This window comes from Anomalospiza imberbis, chromosome 4, assembly GCF_031753505.1.
Source record: "Anomalospiza imberbis isolate Cuckoo-Finch-1a 21T00152 chromosome 4, ASM3175350v1, whole genome shotgun sequence".
NCBI classification, from domain to species: Eukaryota; Metazoa; Chordata; class Aves; order Passeriformes; family Viduidae; genus Anomalospiza; species Anomalospiza imberbis.
The window spans coordinates 42,520,658-42,542,607 of record NC_089684.1 but is presented as its reverse complement, the minus strand read 5'-3'; the positions used below and the strand labels follow the sequence as shown (position 1 = coordinate 42,542,607).

The 21,950-nt window shown below is 43.0% G+C and overlaps 1 protein-coding gene across 4 annotated transcripts in view; it reads right to left on the bottom strand.

The window, feature by feature from the left end:
• Window positions 1–21,950, bottom strand: part of MAML3 (mastermind like transcriptional coactivator 3) — a 248,020-nt gene that overhangs the window by 52,007 nt on the left and 174,063 nt on the right. The gene's annotated exons all lie outside the window — the stretch shown is intronic.

The following is a 21,950-nucleotide window of genomic DNA, read 5'->3' as shown; positions in this document are numbered from 1 at the left end:
CAAAACAGCAGAGGACTATTTTGGGTTATGATACTGCTCTCTAGTTTCCACACATCCAGTGTATTTACACACATCACCGTGCTATGTTTGCCTCTTTATCATTTTAGCTTGAGGTAAAAACTTAGTCCTACCTACAGAAAATACCTACTTTTTGCCATCATCATTGAATGTATCTCACACTATTAACACTCAGAAGATAAGCAATCTGAAGTTAAGCTTGCTGGGTGAAACCAGGGGAACTAATGGGAAACTTCTCATCAAAACTGCCCTGGGGAAACAATGTGTCTCTTCAGGAACTTTGTGTGAAAATAAACCATAACTGCATGCAAGCACACACACACAGAGGCAGAAGGACTACCTACATGATTTGACTATGAGCGTTCTGACACACAAACGACGACAATACCCAGAAGCATCAAAAACACAATCATGTGTTTTCTCTAAATCTCCTTCCTGTCTGTGTCACCATTAGGTTTCTTCTGATAGTAACTGGTGCCTGGTCATGGTGTTTAGCTCTTCCATGGCTTGGCTGAGCTGTAAGTGGAGCCAAATTCAGCATTGGAGGCCAAGAGCCAGCCTGGCCCTGTGGGTGTCTTTGCCCCCTGCCTTGGTGTGGAGCACTGGCAGGAAACCCTCAGCAGGAGCAGCTAAAGCAGCACAACTGGAGGTCTGCCAGCGCTAGGATGCACAGGGTTCAGGAGCTAAAGGAATGGAAAAGCTGCATAGATATAGCCTGAAAGTACGTATCAATACTATTAAGGGAGAAAATTCTTTGAATTGTAGCATCATAGAATGATTTTGGGTTGGAAGAGACCTTAAGTTTATCATCTCCTTCCAGCCCTCCATGTACAGGGACACATTCCACTAGATCAAATTAAATGTATCCATTTTCTGTACTTGACCAAGACAAGCATGCTCTACAAAATGTGCAGGTTCTGGTTTTGCCCCTTTTAAGTTTGTACTGGTGGTTGGATTGCAGTTCCTATCTAAGTCAGATGGGCACCTTTCTGAGAATGGCTGTGTTTGTTGTCAGCTTGTGTGCATTATCACATTGTAACCAATCCAACAGTCTATCTCTTATGTAAAATATAAATACTAATTTGAGGGCTCAGGGAGAACAGCTATTTTAGTTTCAGTTAAAGAAAGAAGAAAAAAAGAAAGGAGGAGGCTGGGCATCATAACAGTAATTTATGATTTTACTGGTGTATTATCATCGGGTAATAAGAGCAACTTGAAACTGCCAATTATCTCATAAGAGGGGTATCACCTTTTCTATTTTGAATGACTCCATCGATAAATGCAGGTTCTGCTTGCTAACAATCCATCACATAATCAGTGGCCTTACAACAGGAGAGACCACATAAGAAAGGGAGACAAACAAACCTGCAAACACACAAACACTTGATGTGAGCTGAGCCCTTGGCTTGGCAACAGAGCGAGGGGAGGGGGTGAGTGGGCTGGGAGGAATTGCCTGCAGCAGTCGGCAGGTCACACACACAGAGTGTGCAACAGCAAACTCAGTTTACAAAGAGACATCTGTTCCATTACTTCGATGCATTGTGGCTAATTACATCCTGGCCCATCTGTGAAATGACAGCCACTTATTCTCCAGTGAACCATAAAATCTGTACATGTTCAGTGTGGGCAGTGGGGAGTAAGAGGAGTGCAGGGGAGTAGGGGAGGGGGGAGGATGGAGAGGGGAGAACAGGAGAATGGCACCAAAGCAAAGCACCAAGAAAAAAACATATATCTTATTCCTGTCTGCTGTCAGCCAGGAAAGGAGGAACTCTGGAAGAAAGGCCCTAACAAAGCACTGCCATTTTGATGCAGAGCTGCAAAACTTGCTCTAACCCAAAGCTCCTCAGTCCCCATTTTTACATGTGTAGGAGAGTGAGATATGCCAGCAGCAGAAATTATTCCAGGCCTCCATGCCTGTGCTTTACATGAGGATTTCTACAGTGTTTCTGCCATCGCTGCTTATATCATCTCTACCTGCTGGTCACACAGCTTTGTTAGAGGCTATTATCCTGTACATAAATCTAAGTTTAGGCTCAGAGGAATTAAAACCAAGGACTTATCTCCCACCATCTCCAAGAGATTTTTAGAAAAATGAAAGAAACTGTGAGAAAATTAATGTCACCTCAACTTTTCTACATGTAACAAAAAGAACCTTGCATTCAGTCATGACTGCAAGCCCCCAAGTTACATAAGACAAGGCACGTCTTATTTCCATACCTAGAGTAGATGAGCCAAAGTATGGCATTCAGCACCATACCAGATAAGAAGGGTTAAATCCTGATCCTGGTAAGTTTGCCAGGAAACCTGAAAACTTTTCAGTAAAGTTGTGTCAAATATCAGCCGAAGGCTGCAAGGATTTGACAGCAAGTTTTGTTAGGGGAGCGTGGCTTGGCTTGAGGCTAGCGCAGACCTCTTACAGCAGCAGCTTCACCAGTAGCTATCAACAATTGGTGACTTCTGATCCCACACCCAGCCACAATCCTGCTGCACAAACCTCTGCAAAATTCCCTGTTTTGGTGGCTCTGCTGAACAGGGCTCTGGGGTGGTGGAAGTAGCCAAACTGTTACGAGGCAATTAAAAACTGGCTGTGGGGTTAAGAGCGGGGCACAGACTAGAAACAGAGCTGGGTTGCTCAGTGCTAGCTTGGTAACTGGGGGAACTGCTTTTGTTCCAGGATTTCTGGTGTAGAAGCATCACTTCTCAATCATGCAATGACTCTGTGTGGGTTTGGGCAGAATTTGCTCAGTGTGATGAACTGCTCACTCCCAAAACGTCAACAAAACTAAGTGTACAAGGAAGGAGGGTAAGAAGGATTGCTCATATCATCTACAAGCCAAAGCTGTGGAAATCAGATGGAGTCTAACACCAGTATTGCAAAAGCCACAAAGTAAAGAAAGCTAGGATGCTTTGGGATGGGATTTCTTGCATTTGGCCAAGGGCTAAAGGAAGATATTAATCCATCTTAATCCCTGACTGAACCATATCCTGCAGGTGTTACAGCTACCTAAGACAGTCAGGTCTAGAGAGGAAGAAAAATGCAATTAATCTAGGTTCACTTACATGATACACAAACAGATGAAAAACAAGGGAAGCACTATAGGAGGCTGGCTTGTGTTCATAGCCTAAAGCAAATCCACCTAGGCTGAAACATCAGGATAAATAGTGTGAACTTGGTGGTTTTGCTCCAGCTTTAAAACTGGCCTCAGTAGCTGTTGACAAACCAATATAATAGGGATGAAAATGGATGATCACCTAGTGTTGGGAGCAAAAGTAACTGGAAAATTTAATGTTTTTTTCATTAAAATGTTCACCACTTCCTCCAACCTTTGGTCTGCACTTTGTTGATTCTCCTTTAAACATTCTTTTCTGATGAAGGCTTCAACATTTCTTAAGGCCAGAATGCACATTGAAAGTTACCTTGCTTATGACACACAGGTCAGAGACCCAGGCAGTGAAGAAGCTCAAAGCTTGTTGTGGTCAAGCAGGGATCCTACAACTCAGCCTTTTAGGGAGCGCTGTGGTCCAGCTGGGGGCCTTCTGCTGGGACATAGGGATGCTGGAAGAGTGGTGTCTCTAGGACAATCTACTTGTCCTGCGTGAAAGCAGCAGCAGCACCTGAGCTCTGTGTAGTGCTTTTGTAGTGGGCAGGGTGGTGGTCAGGATTTTGCAGAGTTTTTCCACAGATAGATGCAGAAACCCCTACACCCTTGAGCTCTGCTAGTGGTTAGCATGTACCATAGTTTGTGAATCCTAAAGGTAAAGCACAGCTCTTCCGAAGCACCTGCTTTGACTGAGAAATTTGAAGTGGCTCAGTCTTACTGTACTTGACAAAACCTGCAAAACTATTGAAAGGCAACTCATTGGTGTCAGTCTAATTTATAATGGATGATACATCCATTTTACCAATTTCACTACACAACAGGCAATTGGAGAAGGCAAACCAAGGGGAAGGAGAGGGCTGACTGAGCTGAATTCAATCTTGCAGTGGGTTCTACTGCTGGAACAGCTGGTGCTTAGTCTATGGATAAATAAAGGATTTAATTTTCCATGGACATCAGGCTGCCTTTCCTCACCAGCGCTAAACTCAGCCCCACAAAGGAAAAGATTAACAGAAGAAGAAGCTCACAGTGTGAAACTCTACAAAGAGCTTACGGGAAGGATTTGTAGTAAATTAATATTGCTAGCAACCATACAGTTCCAGAGGCTCACAAGCTTTTGGTGTAAACTGGTTTAGTTGGTTCACATGTTAGGTGTAGGATCCAGCAACCTCAGTTGCACAGAGGGACCTCCTTTCACACTGCCTTAACAATGAACTTGGTCTCAGCCAAGGTTTTGTTGAGGTATTGACCTCTCATGTCTGATAATTCATCTGGGAGTGATGGCCAGCACAGCAGCTTAGCCTGCTCTCGGGCCTGAAGCCTTAATGTTCTACAGTAGGTTACCACAAGTGCAACTTAATGAGCATCTAGAAAACGTATCAGGTGTGGATCCTGATCATTCTGATCTGGAAAGATTAAAAGAGATATCCCCTCTACTCTATTTTCTTTTTCCCTTACCTTTGACATTGACTATGGACACCCAAGGTGAGTTTCTCCTCTCTTTTCCAGCAAAAGCTATGGCAACTGGAGAAGAGAAAATGGGTGACATCACAGGAGTCACAAGTAAAAAATGAAGCAATGGCAGAAGATGAGGTTTTTAATCATTCCATTTAAAATGCTGCTTCCCCCTGAGTTGTGTGGTATGAATTCTTCCTCATATCTATTTCAAAAAGAACTGAAAAATTTGTAACAAAGGACATCTGTTCTGTAAATGTAAAACTTCCAGCTTTTCAATAAAGATGAAAAAATGTCTTTGAGACTTTCAGGAGTTTCTCTGTCAGAAATCCTTGAGGCCTATACAGCAAAGTGAAAGATACCTGCTTTCTTTCAGAATCCACCCCTTCTCCCCTAACTGTTGCCTGTTGTGAAATTCTTTTCAAGACATTTTCTCCACCTGTAAAACAAAGGTGACCAGCTGCAGTGTTTCAAAGATATGGATCTATGCTTCCTCTTTACCCTCTGAAGGGTAAATTCTTTTAAAGCAAGGGAGGTATGACTTTGCAAAAGCTGAAAGCATTCCCAACCAGCAGCTGGAAAGAATAAAGTGCTGAATTCCTCCCCTGAGAACTCTGCCTATTCACAGAGAGATGCCACCTTTCTGAGCCTTCCTGGTTATAAACACCCCCCACACTTCCTGAGTTGCTGATGCTTATCCCTAAGGTAGGGCAGATGCATGCACTGATTTTTCTTATCGAAGAAGACAGCAAGCCAACTGCTAGTTATTCCCCCATTACCTAGTTACAGTCCTGCTACCAAGGTGATTAGAAAGCAATGCATGAAGAAACCAGCTGAAAATAACTAAACAATCATTTTACCTTAGTAGAAAAGACTGGAGGGGCATATTTGTCTCTACATTTGAAGGCTGACTCAAGCAACATTTGAACTGGCTTTAAAATATTAGTTGCTAACCTCTTATGCTGGCAGAAAGCTGGTTAGCTTGGGCCTTTGAAAGTTCAGTATAAAAGGGACAGAGGACAAAAGAAAACTTTGGGAATATGTATTAATTAACAAGTCAGCAGGGGAAGGGTTTTTGGTAAATGAATGCCATGTTCACTATGGAAAACAAAACCTGGAAGAGGCATTGAGAATATTTGTGCACATACACAAAATATACAACAGGGCTGCTATGTGCATCACTGCTTGGAACCCTGCAGTCAAATGCTGGGTGTTCTGTTCACAAATGCTACCTGTAAGTAAATCTGGATAGGAGCTGCTTCTGAAAATGTAGAGGAAGGCAAATTGCACGTACTTTAGAGCTGCACACAAAAATCACAAGTTCCAGATGCTTCAGAAAAGCCATCCCAGGGAACAAATGAAACACAGGCACGAGCCCTACTGGCAAAACCACTTCACATGTGAGCTTGCATGAGAAGGGAAGAGGGAAGGAGAGGGCCTATATTTTGGCAGAGAACAGGCTCAGCTTTCCTTTTCATAAGTACACATAAACCCAAACTTCAAATAAAACACCTGTCATGCAGAGCTGACTTATGCTTGCAACCACATGGCATGAAGTGATGCCACATACTCAGATTTATTTGCCCAGCAGCAATGGTGGCCAATGGTCTAACAGGAAGAGCTTAGCCACTTGGAAAGCCAATCCTTAGAAAGCATAATTTCAAGGTATACAAAGCATTTAATGTTATTCAAATAAACCTACTGTGGCTGTGGTAGCTTGGAGGAAAAGGCTGTGTTTAATTCTGATGTGCATGCTGGGAAATGGTAACACAGCTTCAGGACATCTAAAGAAGAGCTCTGCCTCTCAGTCCTTGGCCACTGAGCTTGGAGTTTCAGCTTCCAGAGTATAACACCCAGTTAATGGAATGGCCACTGGCATAGTAAAAATCATAAGTTGAAGTCCCTCTGTGGCTCTGGTTTACAGTTGCTGCAAGTGCTGATTCCTGGAGATGGAAGAATATGTAGCTGGATCTTGAGTGCAGGGGGCTGCTGAGGACATGGATCCCAGGACAGTGGCCCTGGCCCTCCTGACCAGCCACAATTAGCAGTGTTTGCTAGTGAGAGACCCAAGCCATTAGCTGGCATGGAAACTTACTCATCTGTCCACCCTTTTGAAAGGGATGGTCCCTACAGGAGAAAGGTTGGTGTCTGGGATCACTCAGGGGAAAATGTCTGTTCTTTAAATGGTGTCCTATCAATAAATCAACATCCAAATCCCCGAGTTTCTTAACCTCTACAAACACAAACACTCAGCAAGTATATACATTAAAAAATTATTCTGAATAAAAATTCCTCCCCCTGAGCCCCAGCTTTCCAATACCATCTCCCTGGTTAAACTTTCCCTGCCCAGACTGTCCTGTCTGTCTCTGTTTTGTTGTTCCCATAAGTCCTAGGGTGACTTTATGATGCTCATATCCCCATTTGTCTGTTTAGCCCAGAAATAAGTTTTGTACCTTTAAGACTGGTTCTGAGAGTAAAGGGGGGAGAGAAGAAGCGCGCAGTTTGTTTCCAGAAACTGCACTCACTCCTCCACAATCCCCCTCCTGGACTGTGCTGTCTGCGGACGGACAGACAGACAGCGGGACAGAGCTCTCCTTTGCTTTTAGTTAGTTTTCAGCTAGCTGGGACAGAGAAGTTCCCTGGACTGTGGTTTTTCTTTTTCTGGGACCTGCTCAAACCTGCTCTGGACTGAACACCCAGAAGAGCAGTGGCAGCTCTCACCTGTGGCCACCGGGCCGGGGCTGGGCCGCGGCATTTCCAGCGCCAGGGGACTGATAACAAACTGGGTGAGCTGAGCTACAGCCCACCAAGGGGACTTCCTGAGTTTGTCATCTCTTCAGAACAGCAAGAGGTTTTGTTGTTTAATATGGCTCATTTTTTTGTGCTGATGAATGCTTTGCCTGTTAGATAAACAGGTTTTTTCCACCTTTCTCCAAGGAAGTATTTTCCTGAACTGGTTGGGGTAGGGGCCGCTTGAATCTGCTTTTTAGAAGAACCCCTGCAGGGGTTCTCTCCCAGATTTGCCCTAAACCAGGGCACCATAGTACATTATTTGTTGAAATAAATATAGAGATAAGTCTGAGCAAGACAGCCAAGACAGACAGATTGAAATAAATTCATCACTCATGGGCTCTCAAGGGAAGAAAACCATGCATTTTTTCTAAATGATTATTTCTGAAGCGCTGAAGGAATGGCTCTATCACTAATGAGGCCAGTGCTCCATGACTGCTGATTATAAATGACCTAAAAAGATACAAGGGGATGGTGTATGTATGTACAGGGGGATGGGAAAAGGGATGAATTGTTCTTCCTTAGAGTGTGGATTTTGACTCCCTGGGCTTCTCAAAAGTCTGAGAGCATTTGTAGTTCACCACAAAGGCAGACCTGGCATAGTTAGAGCCGCACAAGGAAGTTTGGACTGCAGTCCTGGGCTGTTCTAACAGGTAGACATACAATTCCTCTCCTCCCATGGTAGGTCACCATCTACTCACTGCAATAATAATTAAAAAGGAAAATGAGTTCTCTCAGTCCCCCACGGGTCTAAATTATAGGGCCTGCAGGTTGATACAGGCAGACTTGAGGCTAAAGCAAGGAATAAGATTGACTTATGTCTTCTCTCACTCACTAATTCCCATGGAAACAAGAAACTCTTGACAAATGACTCAAATATGCTTGCAAAAATCTTACTAATATGTTTGGTTGGCTACCTTCCCCCACGCTTTCAGACTGAATGATTACAGGTGCATTACACATGCAGCAATCCCAGGGCAGCTGATGGTGGAACAGAACAGGATGGCCGCATGGAAAGGAGGGCCGGATGCCAGCCACAAGCAGGAAAATTAGTAATGTGAATTCAGAGAATAATAGCACAGTTTGGCTATAAAAATCTGCAGCTTTCAGATTCCTAGCAGTATTATTTATATCACATGGTATGTAGAAGTGAGAGCATTTAGAAGTAAAAGATATCTCAGGAACAGCCCCGATATAAAATATGACTTGAGGGTACTGAGAAGATGGGGATTACTTATTTATTTAATGGCTTGGTTTATATACAGAAATTACTCAGGACACCTTGGAGAGCAGACATCTGAAAATGAGCTTCTGCAGAAGCTCAGACAAAAGAGTCCTGACAAATATTAAACAGATTCTAGTCACATGCCACTGCCAGAGGTTTCCTAGTTCTTTGTGAAGACTGTCCATTTTTTGCAGCAGCAACATCCTCTTGCCTGACCTGAGAGAATCTGGGAGACGCAGCTTTGTTTCCACCAAAAAGGTTCCAACCTGTGTGTAGATTTAGGGTAGTAAATGGGAACATTCTCAGTGCAGAAGCTCAGAACAGGGCCCCTACAATTACCTATAGTCTCTATTTCAGCTGACTCAGGCAGCTCATCACTAATACTTGCTGCAGTCTCAGTGGGGAACTCCAGAAGGTTTTCTCCCCCTCTTGGGAGACACCCTTTTCCTGGAGCTTAGGATCACTCACTGATCTCCTAACAGGTACCCTTCTTTACAAAGATGGAAAGCCTGCATAGACTTGGCACGGCTGCTAAATCTAGGGGTGGAGGCAGGGAAGAAAAGTTTAAATAAGTTTTCCTCTTTCACACAGGTCTTTTGTCACAACCCTTTATAGCTAATAACCCTTCTGTAAAATTTATAAGCCAATTACAGAACAGGGAAATAATTCACTAATAGCCTATATAAGATGGTTTAGAAATCTTGTAGGAAAAAACTCCGATATATTAAATGCCACAGGTTTCAGAAGCAAATGCTGTAGGTAACACTTTTTTTAAGACTTTTCAGTTCAGGAGTCCTAAATCTTTGCAAGATCTGTTTGAGCCTAGCCACTGCCACAGCTCTTTCCTCAGAAGCATCACTACTGGAAGCTGGGGCCACCAGCCAGCTGCACACAGCCTGTGCTGGAGCCTGTTTCCTTTTCATCTCTCAAGGCTTGCAGACAGAGTTACCTTCCCTATCCTTGTGTAAGTCAACCTACAGATAAATGAAGTACCTCGTTTGCTTTTCCAAAAGCCACTATTTCATCACAGAAAGTAAATCTGACAAGCAAGTGGAGATCATCCACCAGGCTGCACTGTCTCTCTCCCTCTTGCTTGGAGCAGAGAGCATAAAGAAATCAGTCCAGATGCTGTATCACTATCATTTCGGAAGTTCTCTAATGAATCTGAGCCCAGGTTGGAGCTTTAAAAGACTGCAGTGGTTTGTCAGCATAAACAAACAAAACTAGTGTCATGTCAAGTGGTAACAAGGCCACTTCTGTTTTTACAAGCATCATGCACTTAGCAGATAAAAATTAGCATCCTGTCCAAGCCACCACAAGTCGCCCTTATCACCGGCAAGGAGAAGCAGTGCCCCTGCATGATTGCTGGTACTCGGGGCCACCGATAGCAAGTCCAACTCCTTACAAGCTGTCCCTTAGTATGATGAAGAGATTAATAACCACCACACAGGGGGTTTTATCTCTTCTTTTTCCTCCTCTTGGTCCACAGACCAAGGACCTTGGTCCTCCTCTTGGACACGGACCTCCTAATAGCTTTCTGGGACTCCTTTAAGTAAACACAACTAATTACCCTGCACAATGATACCGTGGCTTACAGACAGCTAATTACATCATGGAGGGTTTTCTTAGCATGTACGTTTCTTTGCAGAGGGCCATGTCTAACATGAAGCAAATTAATTCAGCCTTTATGCCATCAGCTGGTACAAAAATGACACTGAATACACAGCAGACCCAGATCCCACAACTTTAGCAGGCAAGCTCTCCCAGGAGGCTGAAAAACAGCACATGGAGTACCCATATTCCAGAACATGTGTAGCTGTGTGGCTGCAAGCCTCCTGTGCAGTGACTGTGGTGCCATGGCACAGACTGGGACTGTTGTGTAAATAAAACTCTGCTTTTCTTCACTCACATTTGCTATATGTTGAACAGACAATCACCACTTGCTATGCCTTATGCCCTGACTACACGCCTTGCTGGAGGAATAATGGAAATCCTTGGCCAAAAAAAAAAAAAAGCACAGAACTGAACAGATGGGCAAGATGTAAGAAAAGATACATTGGGAAACTGTTCAACCAGTAAGAGATGAAGAAAAAGAGAAGTTAAGCGACTCACTGTATGTTATGTGAACAGCTGTGTTAGAGGCTGGAAACAAACTTAGGATTTCCTGACACCCACTCCCTGCTTAGACAGGGATAGCACCAAACCAAAACAATTTTTTTTAAAAATAGACTTTGCAGACAGATATCTAACTAACAATACAGGTTCATATCAAATTATTCAAAGTGAATGTGACAGATTGTCTTTTTGTGCTCCTGCAAACCTAAAAGACTTTGTTCTTTAAAGCAAGATACTGGGTGAGAGGATTTTTTAAGGTGTGCAGTTCCCTTCCTTCCCACTCCCTGCACAAACAGCAAATGAAAGCACTTGATTTGCAAGCATTTCTGGACAGCTATATCATACAAAGCAATAACTCCTTCTCTTCAGGGACAATATCCTGAAAGGATGAAGCAAGGACACCTCTCAAACCACGCTCATAATGATCCTTAGCATTAACAAGAGTTATATGCATAAAAAGCAGCATATATCTTACTAAGCAGGTGAGAGTGGCAGATGAACTGATAGAAGAGGGCAGAATACCTTATTCACAGCTATTAGGTGACTGGTGAAAATACCTGAGTAGAAATGTATGTTCAATTATACATGTATTCAACTCTCGGACATGTATCATGACCACCTACACCTCTACGAAGAACACGGTCCTTAACTTGCTGTTTGAGGACCATTGAGTCAATGGTCTTCATAAGAAAAAGATAGCCTTTACAAAGGGGCTTCAAGCATCTAACGAAAAATGTTTCCTGCAATTCTCTAAGGCTCTACCTTTCCCTTCACACAAGAGGATGATTTTTACAGGGAGCGAAATGAACGACGAATCACAAGCTAGCTGTAGAACTGTAGCAGAAACAAGAGGCAGAGAGATTTCTCAGGGACCAGACTGACCTTGATGAGCAACTCCAGATAAAAGCTACAGTCCTTGGTCTCCCACCATGATTTTCAGAGGTGGGTCACTTCAGTTATATCTCTCCCTGTAGCAACAGACAGCTCTAGCAGGAACGACACACTCTCAGAGGGCTCCCCTTTACAAAAGAAACCATTAGAAGATGACAGGACAGGCACAGAGAATTCTGACATGAAAGTCAGAAAAAAAAAAGGCATGAATGAAACAAAGAACAAGGCTGCACTGGCTCCTGGGTTCCTCAGCATGCCCCTGCAGCATGATGCCATGGAGATGGGATCTCCTGCTGTAGGCCAGTGGAACAGCAGAAGACTTTAGGTAGAAAGTGGCCAAACCAACCTGTTGAGAACTGTGAAATGTTAGGCACAAGGAGGTCTTTGTTACAGTTATCATCATTACCCACCTTCATTTTGTACTGCCCAACTCTGATAATTCAAGTGACAACAAAAGAAGAATGGAATCCGAACGAGTTGATTAAAGGATAGAAAAACATGCCAATCCTGAAATAGAACTTCTGCTCAGAACCATCTTCTCTTCCTTTAAGCCTCTGATTTTCAGACCAATTTAAAGGAAACTTTATGTACCTCCACAGCAGCAATACCCATGACCTAGTTAGTGACTCCCAAAGGAAACGCTGAAGTTTCTTATAGCATTTTTGTTACTCTTATGCAAGGGAGATTAAAAGACCATCACAGAACAGCCAACCCTGAACTTTTAAAAATCAGGAAGCAAATGGCTAAAATCATAGAATATCCTGAGTTGGAAGGGATCTACAAGGATCATAAAGTCCAACTCCTGGCCCTGCACAGGATATCCTAGGACTCATACCTGTACCTGAGAGCACTGTCCGTCCAAACACTCCTTGAACTCTCTCAGGTTTGGTGCTGTGACCACTGCCCTGGGTAATCTGTTCCAGGCTCAACCACCCTTGGGGTGAAAAAATTTCTTCTGATACTGAACCTCCCTGACTCAGCTTCAGGCCATTCCCTCAGTATTTTCTCTGGTTACCAGAGTGAAGATATTAGACCTCATTATTTCTTCTCAGCATCATGTTTTGTCTTTTTCTCCTTTGCCCATTTTGGCAGGTGCCAGGTTCAAGCTTTCCTTTCCTAGAAGATGCCTTTTCTAAAGCACAAAAATGAAGTTGCAGGATCTGAGACCTTCCAAAGAAGGCACCAAATAAAACTCCATGTTAAAATGTAAGCTGGAGAACATGGATTGTCTTCTGAAAGCATGGTTCTCACTCATCAACCCTTCTGAGAGACAGGAATAGGCAAGAGTCACATGGGAATTTTGGTCTCTTCAAATTAAATCCCATTGCCTGAGTCCCCAAGGCCAGTGGCTGCACATGGAAAAAAGGGGAGAAAAAACAATTTCACTCAGTCTGATACCATACTCCTGCTCTACTCACCCTGTGTTAACCTACCCATTGAGGTTATTGGGGTAGCAAATCATGTAACACATTGATTTTTAGCTATTTTAAGTGAATATAGGATTCACATGTGCATTTTTCCTTCAAAGAATGAAGTTGCAGAGGGCACAGCAAGACACATTTTGTTATGTGAAAGCAGTCTGTAAGTGGAACGGACAACCTTTGCTTTCTGATATTATAGACAGAGGCATGAAAAGAGAACAGGCTCCTGGTGCCTCCACACATGCAGGTGCCCCTGAGTGAGTGCAGAGATCCATGCTCTGATCACAAGACAGCACTGAAGGATGTCAAAACTGCCAAAGAGCCCCATGCCTGCAGGCAAGCAGTGATTTCCCTCTGCCTTTAAGACTGGTATCTTCAAATTTATAGCCCAAACAGGAGTCCAAAAATGAGCAACACACTAAAACTTTCTTCCAGAAAAGAAAGTTCCAATAGCTTAACTGTGTCTGAACCACAGGTCACCTCCTGTGTGCAGCTGCACAGGGAAACCAAATTCCCCAGAGGATGCAGTTCCACATGGGTGATTGGCATATGTGATGCTACCAACAGGCAACTTGAAAATTTGGCATTTGTTCCACGTTTTAACTCCTCAAGCTTTAATACTATAGGAGTCATACTTCACAAGCCATGATTCTTGGGGGCAGCATACAATTTAGAGAGGGGCTCTGCACCTTTCCTTTCCTCTTCCCTTTCTCTTCTGGATTTTGATACGGGATTTTAATTATTTTCCTTCCCTTCCCCCCCTTCCCCCAACCCCCAGCTGCTTTAAGTTGATACAGGAGAAAGTAGAGGTCACAGGAAGAGTGAAGACACATAATCTAATTTTCATTTTGTCCATTAATCATGCACAATTTCAGCCAGCCATTTAACAAGGTGGAACTCTAAAGTGATCACTCTCTAGAGTGATGGGGGAAAATTCACTCTGATTCCCATTGCTGCTCCACACTCCTGTTCATGCTGCACAGAACCACCTCTCCTTCTTGCAGGGAAAAATGGATCTACATGTCCCAAAAAACGTATGCTGTCCTGGAAGTCTTCTCAAGGGCTTTTTACTATATTTAAAAGTGTCGAGTTGAAGCTATTGGTGCTTCATTTGTGGGTGGCTGGATTTTGTGGAGGTGTGGTTCAAAGCAAATCAAATAGGAAGCTTTCTATTTTAGTACATTTTGATATGGAGCTGTACTATTGTTACACATTATTCTAGCTCACAAATCAGAAAGCCTAGAAGCAGTTCTGTGTCTGCACCCCTTATATACTTTCTGCTATTTGCCAGACTCCCAGCTAGTCAGGATCGAGTCTCCTAAAGTGAGACAATTCTGGAAATTACAGAGATGTGCACTAGTCACATGTAAGGTCAAGGAGACTGGATGTATCGGGCCTTGCACGTCCACAGGTGAGGCAGAAAAAGGCACCTTCTTTCTCCGCTGGAGTTTGATGAGTACTGCAACATTTGCCACTTTGCAAGATGATGTCTCAGCCCCTCTCTTTATCTCACCTTTGTTTAATTCTTTGGCAAAATGACTGTAGTGTGCAGAGGGGAAGAAATCCTCTCTGGTTTAAGAATAGTCCTTAGCAGCTGTGTTGGGAGTGAGGACTGAAGAACCCAAGGAGAACTGCAGCAAGTCACACTTCTCAGTGATTGTCTATCTGTTCAACAGGAGGGACCTGGCCTCCTTTCTATGTCTGTGGATGAACTCTGGACATCTCAGTTACTCCATGCTCAAGGAAGCTTCTGTATTTCACAAGGTTTCTATGCCAGCTGTGAATGCCCCAGTCTCCTTCCACTCACTGTGATTTTGTCAGAGAAAGAGAGCAAAGGTTTATCCTGAACTTTGAGGTAAGAGACTCATACCTCCCTTAGAGGGGAAAAAATGGGTTTTCCATACCAAAAAGGCGATAAGCCTGAGAAGTGTTATCTCTCTCAGAGGCCACTCAAGGGCATCATTCAACAGAAAGTAAGAATCAGCACTACATTCCTTCGCCCTTTCAAGGTTTCAAAGAAACAGTGGGATGTTAAAGGAAGAGGAGTGCAGGTACACAGAAGTAGGGTAAGATTTGAGTATGTCAAAGACTGAGTTGCTGACAAGCACTATTTTGGAGAGACCCTGAGCAGTTCAGCTCTGCAATGGAAAAGGCATTTGCCAAGACAGCATTGCCACTCTGGAGTCTTCTGCTATGCTCTGATGACAAGGAGGTGCTCATTGACTCTAGGGAAAAAAACTGTCCTGCAGTTGGCTGTCCATCTTTCTCAAAAAAAATACAACCTTGTTTCTAGGAAGTTTCTCTAGTAAGATCAATGACTCAAGTAAAGAGGCGGTGATTCCTAAGCCAAATTGTTAAGTCCCCAGAACTACAGGGATTTCCCAAAATGCCAGTGCTATATCATCCCTGACACAGGCTATGGAGAGGTGTCATGGGGACCAAAAGCCCTTTTAGGGCAACTCTGATAGAAAAAGGGTGACAAAGAGGGGAAATGAAAGATTTATTACATTTTGTTTCCCAGTTCTGAAGGGCTAACAGCCAATGCCTGTGAAACCAGGAATATGGGAAGAGTAGCAGGGATTATATTTATCTGTCAGTGTTTCTAATAAAATTTACCAACTGTGGAAGATGTTTGGGCATTCTTTGCTAGTCAAACCAAAATTATAAAGATACAGAGAGAAATTTTTAAAAGAAGAAATGAGAATTAGAGACTCAATGACATAACTGCACTCAGTTTCTGTGGGATTTGGGAGCGTCACCACCTTTTTGAAAACTTCCCTTTGCATGTGAAGAACACAGCTGGGTGAACCGAAATACTGCACCTGCTTGTCAAGAGTATGGAACAAGAACAGGCAGACTGGCTCGGTTCTTATGATTCTACTATCTTAAATATTAGTACTCCAAAATAGAGTTATCGTGAAGTTCAGGAGCGATTATGTGTAACAATTAAAAGAATTTTCACAACACCATTTTTGAGCAAGCCCTCTGTATTACAAGTAACTTTATTAGCTGCTGAGCCAAACTGTATTTCACAAGGCAAAAACCCGATCAGGCCACATTTGCCAGGTGAGTATCATGTATTGTTTCCTTTTCAGGTGCTTGATCTGAGAGTAGCAGCACAGAGTTGAAATTGTGTCTGCTTGGTTTGATTTTTCCTATTTGTGTATGTTTTCAGTTTTTACTGAAACTATATATTGCAAGCAACCCCTGGATGCACAACCCCGCCTCTCCTAATAGAGGATGCACAACCCCGCCTCTCCTTTCTACTCTGACAGGGGCACTCAACAGCATGAAATAATCCCCTTCAATTTATGAAAGAAGTTCCCAGTCTCTGAGTTTTAAACTATTAGTGATCAACACTTGCAACAAAACCCAATATGGGTACTCTGTGAACAGCCTGGATTTTAAATATTCACTACTGGAGGTGGCTGTTTGCCTGGGTGTGCAGGAATGACCAAGGGTGCTCTGGTTTCCAGGGACACCACCAAAAACAAGAGGGGATTGTGTAAGTGGACTATTTCCTGGTTTAGTTGTTTAAATTAGTTTCCTCTTTTCCCCTATCATGCATTGTTCTAAGCAAGAGGATATAACTGCTTGCAGGAGGGAAACAAGAAGCAGATGATGCAACAGAAAAGCAGAGACAGATATGCACAGAGGCCAATTAATTTTTTTTTAATTACACCACCATTTGAATGCAAAATGCAAAGAGAAATAGCAGTAAACACCAAAGCTTGCTTCTAAAGTAATGAATAAGCCCAAAAATATTTCAAAAAGATTGTATAAAAAAAATCTGACATGTGCCTTTTAAATAGATGAAACAGTTCAGCTTCGGAGTGACTGAAATACAACTTTGTCATAGCTTTAATTTTGTACTTGGATCCAGATACTATTACAGAAAATATTTGATAGCAAATAGAAAAAAAAAATACAACAGGTCCCCATTCCTGAACAATATTGCTACAAAACATGTGCACAGAATTTGAAGAACAACATCAACAAATACTTTAAATCCTTGTCTACCTTTTGCAACTGAGCCAGGACATCTTCTTCCAAAATAAGCCTGAAAGCACTTTTTCACTTTTTAATCACGTGTTGAGATTAGACATTTTAGATTTGTGTTTTTCTCCTGTACCCAAATACTTCCTTTGAGGGAAAACAAAAGTAAATATTAAAAAAAAAATTTGAATTAGTATGGTAAAAAGTCAGTGATGACCACCTTTTTGTTGATACTGGGAACATTTTGCCATTTTAAAGTTCAAGCCTAACTGAATGCTTCTGAGGCATCCAAAACTGCACCAAAAAATTATGGTCCTACCCTATTAATTTCTGTTTTCCAAGGATTGCTGCGAATATCATGTATTGGAAGACATGACCTACTTCCTGTATTTTCAGAGAATACAAATAAGGAAGATCTCATTGCTAAATATATTTTAAAACCAGAGGAAAGAGGGGGGAGTCACAAGAAGTAGGGCAGAGAGGTGGGCTTGAGTGAGGTAGAGGTAGTTTGCCAGAGAACACAAAACATTCCTGGTTTTCAGTACTGATCATGACTTTTCTTAACAAGGGCACAGGGTTCATGTAAATGTCAAGCCACTGGCAAATAAAATAATGGCATTGTGTGTACTCCCCTCTCTTCTCTGGAAGAAGAATATGCCTTTGCACAGTGCTTGGCCACCTGAAGCTGCCCCCAAACTCTGCTGGCCAGGGGCTGCCTGTGCTGGGACTCAAGGGAACCACGGCTGCACACCAAGCCTCGGGATTCACTTCTGTCATTAAAGGATATCAAATTTCTGTGTGCAGAGGTGGCTCTTGTATGAATCTGAGGCTTAGTTTGCTGTAGGTTACCTCCTGGGGTCCCCATGTGAAAAAGGCTCCAAAAACACCCCTTGGGTACCAACTGCTGCTGCTTCTGCTCCAGTATTCTGCTCTGAACGTCAGCACTTACTCCCCAATTTAAAAGCCCCACAGCTCTGAAGCAGTGTATGACCTGTTTCTGCAGTAATAGACATGAACTTCTCAGAACAAATTATCAGAGGGAGTATACACCTTCTCCACAAATCCATCTCAACACTGAAGCTCTACTAAACACACTCTGTTCCCTGCTCAAACTACATGGGTCTGATTTTCTGGCACAGGATGAGGTAGGATTTTGCAGCTACCAAAGCTGAAAGCCCCAAATGCAACATGACTAAGAACTGAATTGCCCTGTTTCCAGAGCTAAGGCAGGCTCCACATGCTAATTCTCGGCTAAGCCAAAGCATGGGGCTTTGATTTCCTAACCTCAGAATGTTATCTGGCTCTGGTGTAGGATTACTATTAGCTCTGTACATCTGTCCTTACAGTAGGGTCACTGTCACACCATATGTCACTTGAACAACCTTTATTTTTTCTAGATTTTTGTCTTTTTTAAAATCAGTGTTCATCTGGAAGAGCCTGGATTCCCTTGGCTTTCAAAATCTGCTTTGCATTGCTAATGCATGAAGCTGTAGGCTAAGTTGCATTAGTGAGACAGAGAAAGACACAGAGAGAGATACTAAAAACCTGCTAAGACATAATGTTTTCAGGTGGCTCTTCTCTTCAGTACTTACAAAACAAAACCCCAACCACCCAAACAAAACATCAGAGAAGATTTATTCAAATTCCATTTACCAAACCAATGAGCACATTTTTTTTTCTGAAGTGCTTCTGCATAAGTTCATTATCCAAGGAATATTCCTGACTTGCGGCAGTGTAACAAGAGAGAGCCTGACCTAGAAAGAGCAGGTCAGGCTCCACATGGAAGCCATCACAGGGTGGCAAGTCACAGCTTCAGTACATGCAAGGTATGCCAATTTTTTGATACAGGAGGAAAAAAATCCTGCAAAATTCATGGACACTTAATTCTCCCTCTCCCCTCTCTGGTACTGTAGTAAGAGAAAGGGTCATCAGTCTCTAGATTGTCACTCTCTCAGACGAATAACAAAAGAAAGAAATCAGGGCATCTGAAGGGAGAAATTAAATGGGTCATCCAAGATCAATGGCCAGCCTTCTGGGACATTATGAGCATTTTATACTTCTACAGGACCTTTCCTCCCCAAGGAACTCAAACACCTTTCTAAATGATATACTGATCTCACATGAAGGCTGCATCCAGTGAAAAGGAGCAGAGAAAACCATGTCTATGCAGGTGGTCATACGACAGCTCCCGTGCCAGAAGGAACACAGGAACACCCACAGGAAATGCAGGTCTCTGCCCCAGAGGTTTAATAAGCCTGGACCCGACTGTGTAACACAGACCTGTGCAAGGCAGTGTAGGGGAAAAGATTACCAAAACACAGGGAAATCAGCAGGAAAGAGAAAAGACATCCATAGCTTGCTTCGGAGGGAAAGATATCAAGTCAAACCACATATATAAGAAGCAAATGGAAACACTCCAGAGCCACTCAGAAACAAAAGCAGGACCTGAAGAATTGTACTGAAGCAGCAAGGGAGATCCCGGGCACATTCCTGTTGTAGAGGAAGACAACAGGGCTTTTTCTACTAGCTTAAGAATGAGCGAGTCATAGCAGAATTCAGACTCAAGATGAAGATGCTGAAGAACCTGTCTCTCACTGAAAACCACAAAGGTTCCCTGCCTCACTTCTGTGCCTCATCTTCGACTGCTTTTCCAATGAAAAAGTTCACGGTGGAATGCAGACAAAAAAGGAGCATTAGCTACATCCCTCCCAGGGTTCCCAGTGGATTAAAGGTGCTCCTGCAGCCCGGGCTCAAACTGGTCAGAACAAAAGTGTCATTGGAGAGCTCACGCAAAGAGCTTTCAAACAAATTCAGCCACACTCAGACGCAAAGATACATCAAGTATAATCTGTTATTGTTCCACTGAGACTAAATCCTTACTTAAGCCTCAATTTTTAAAAATTAGTCTAAAAAGCTTATCTTCTTGTGCCTCTTGTATTTCCCTATCTCCTTGCAGTCTGCGACATCCAGGTGTGACTGTGATCTTCCCCATGATGGGATGGTAAGACACAAATGGCACAGGAAGAGACTACAGGTTGACCTCATTGTCAGATAAAATCCATTATGTGTGATTAAAACTTAACAAAATGCAGTCACATTAAAAATTACTATCATGAAGTGCACCATGATTTACTGACTGAATGAATGAGAAATTTATCTGAATAAGATAGTCCTAGCCCTCCTGCATTGGCAATGCATGATAAATTGCTGATTGTGAGAAGACCATTGCTTGCTGTTGGATGACTTACACACATTGATTTTTCCTAACAACGCTAATTATCGTAATAGCATCTCCACATATATTACATAAAGTTTCCTCTTAGCAAGCAAAAATTATTTCAGGTCTTCAGGTCCCAAACTGCAAAGAATAAAGACGGAAAGGAAGGATTTACAAACTACCTCTGTACCTTTTATTATGCAGATCAAAGGTCCAACCCACTGGATCTTACTTAATCTTGAAGAGATGGGAACAACATTCAAGAAAGCACAGGCATTGTGCAATGAAGCTGTGATCACAGTGGGTTGTTTTTTGCAAAGTTGTGATCTAATTTTGTGAGGCCAAAAAAAGTCTTTGAGAAAGAAAAATGCAATTCCAAAGAACAAGGGGGAACAAACCCCGCACCATTTCTCCAATTTCATTAAGATGCACAGGGGCAGACTGTGCAGTCCTTATGTAAGTGTGCTCCCATTGACTAAGGTTGTGTAGGTGAGAAATATCTCACTAAGTTGAAAAGGAAAAGCACAGTCTATTAATAGGAAATTAAAAGTGGTGGAATATCTAAGAAAAATGGAGGAGAGAGAAAGTGAGACCACGTATTGTATTCTCAGTTAACTGAAAATCCTATTTATTGACATTAATGTTTTGGGTTTTTTGACCCAGTACACTGTACTTAAAGCAGAGAGCAGACACATCAGCTGAAAGAACAATGCCAGAGTACACCCAGGAGATCTCCCAGTCTGTGCTGGCCACTCCACAGCTGCTGTATGCTATAGGAAGCACAAAGCTGGGAGCTCTGCTTAAGTTACAGCTCTGACATTTCCTCTCTACTCTGACCTGTGCTGCCCAGAAGCCAGAGCCCTCTTTGGCACAATGCTTGCCAAGTAGCTGGGAAGCAGAGCAGGCAAGCTCCAGACAGGTGAGTGGATAATAAGGCATAAGGGTTCTGTTGGTCTTTATCCACCTTTCCCGGGCCAGCTGCAGTGGGAAACAATGCAGGATTGCTGCAACAATGCAGGATTGCTGCAACAATGCTGTATTGCTGTGCATGGTGTGAGCATTGCAGCTTTTACTGAAAGGCAGAAAAGCTTAGGGGCCCTGTTCTTTCCTCAGGCTGCTTTCTCTTGAAGGGCTGCCCTGGTACCTGTGGTTTTCCCCCTCCCTGACGCCCAGTCATTGCCAAGCTGGGGCCTTTTCCACTGCTCCATTAGCACAAAAATCCCAGGCTTTCAGTACATCTGACACACTGTCCATCTCCAGCCAAAGCAGGCTTCTGCAACTGTGCCTGCAGGTGACACCCGCGTCCCTTTCAGCACTTTCAGCACTTGGAAAACAGCCCATCCCTTATGTAACCTGAGTCAAGGATTTTATTTTATTTTATTTTATTTTTGGGTTGTTTTTTTTGGTAGCAGTTTTCACTCTTATCCGCATCTTGGGAAGGACTGGGGATGTAATCCCCCATGCTGTTTGCAAACCAGGTGCAGGAACAGGTGAATGCAAAGGGAAATTTCTAGAGCAGCACAGCTGGTGAGTTCTCTTGTGTCAGGGTGAGAAATCCCTGACATCTCCCACTGACACCCAGAGCTTCACCCACTTCAGACACACAAACTTTTTGGTACATACAGTTTCCCCATTGTGTTGTCTTTTACCTGGGGGATGTGAGCAGGTGCTTGGGGAAATACAGAAATGATTCTCCTTGATCCTGGACTAGCAACCCCCATGGA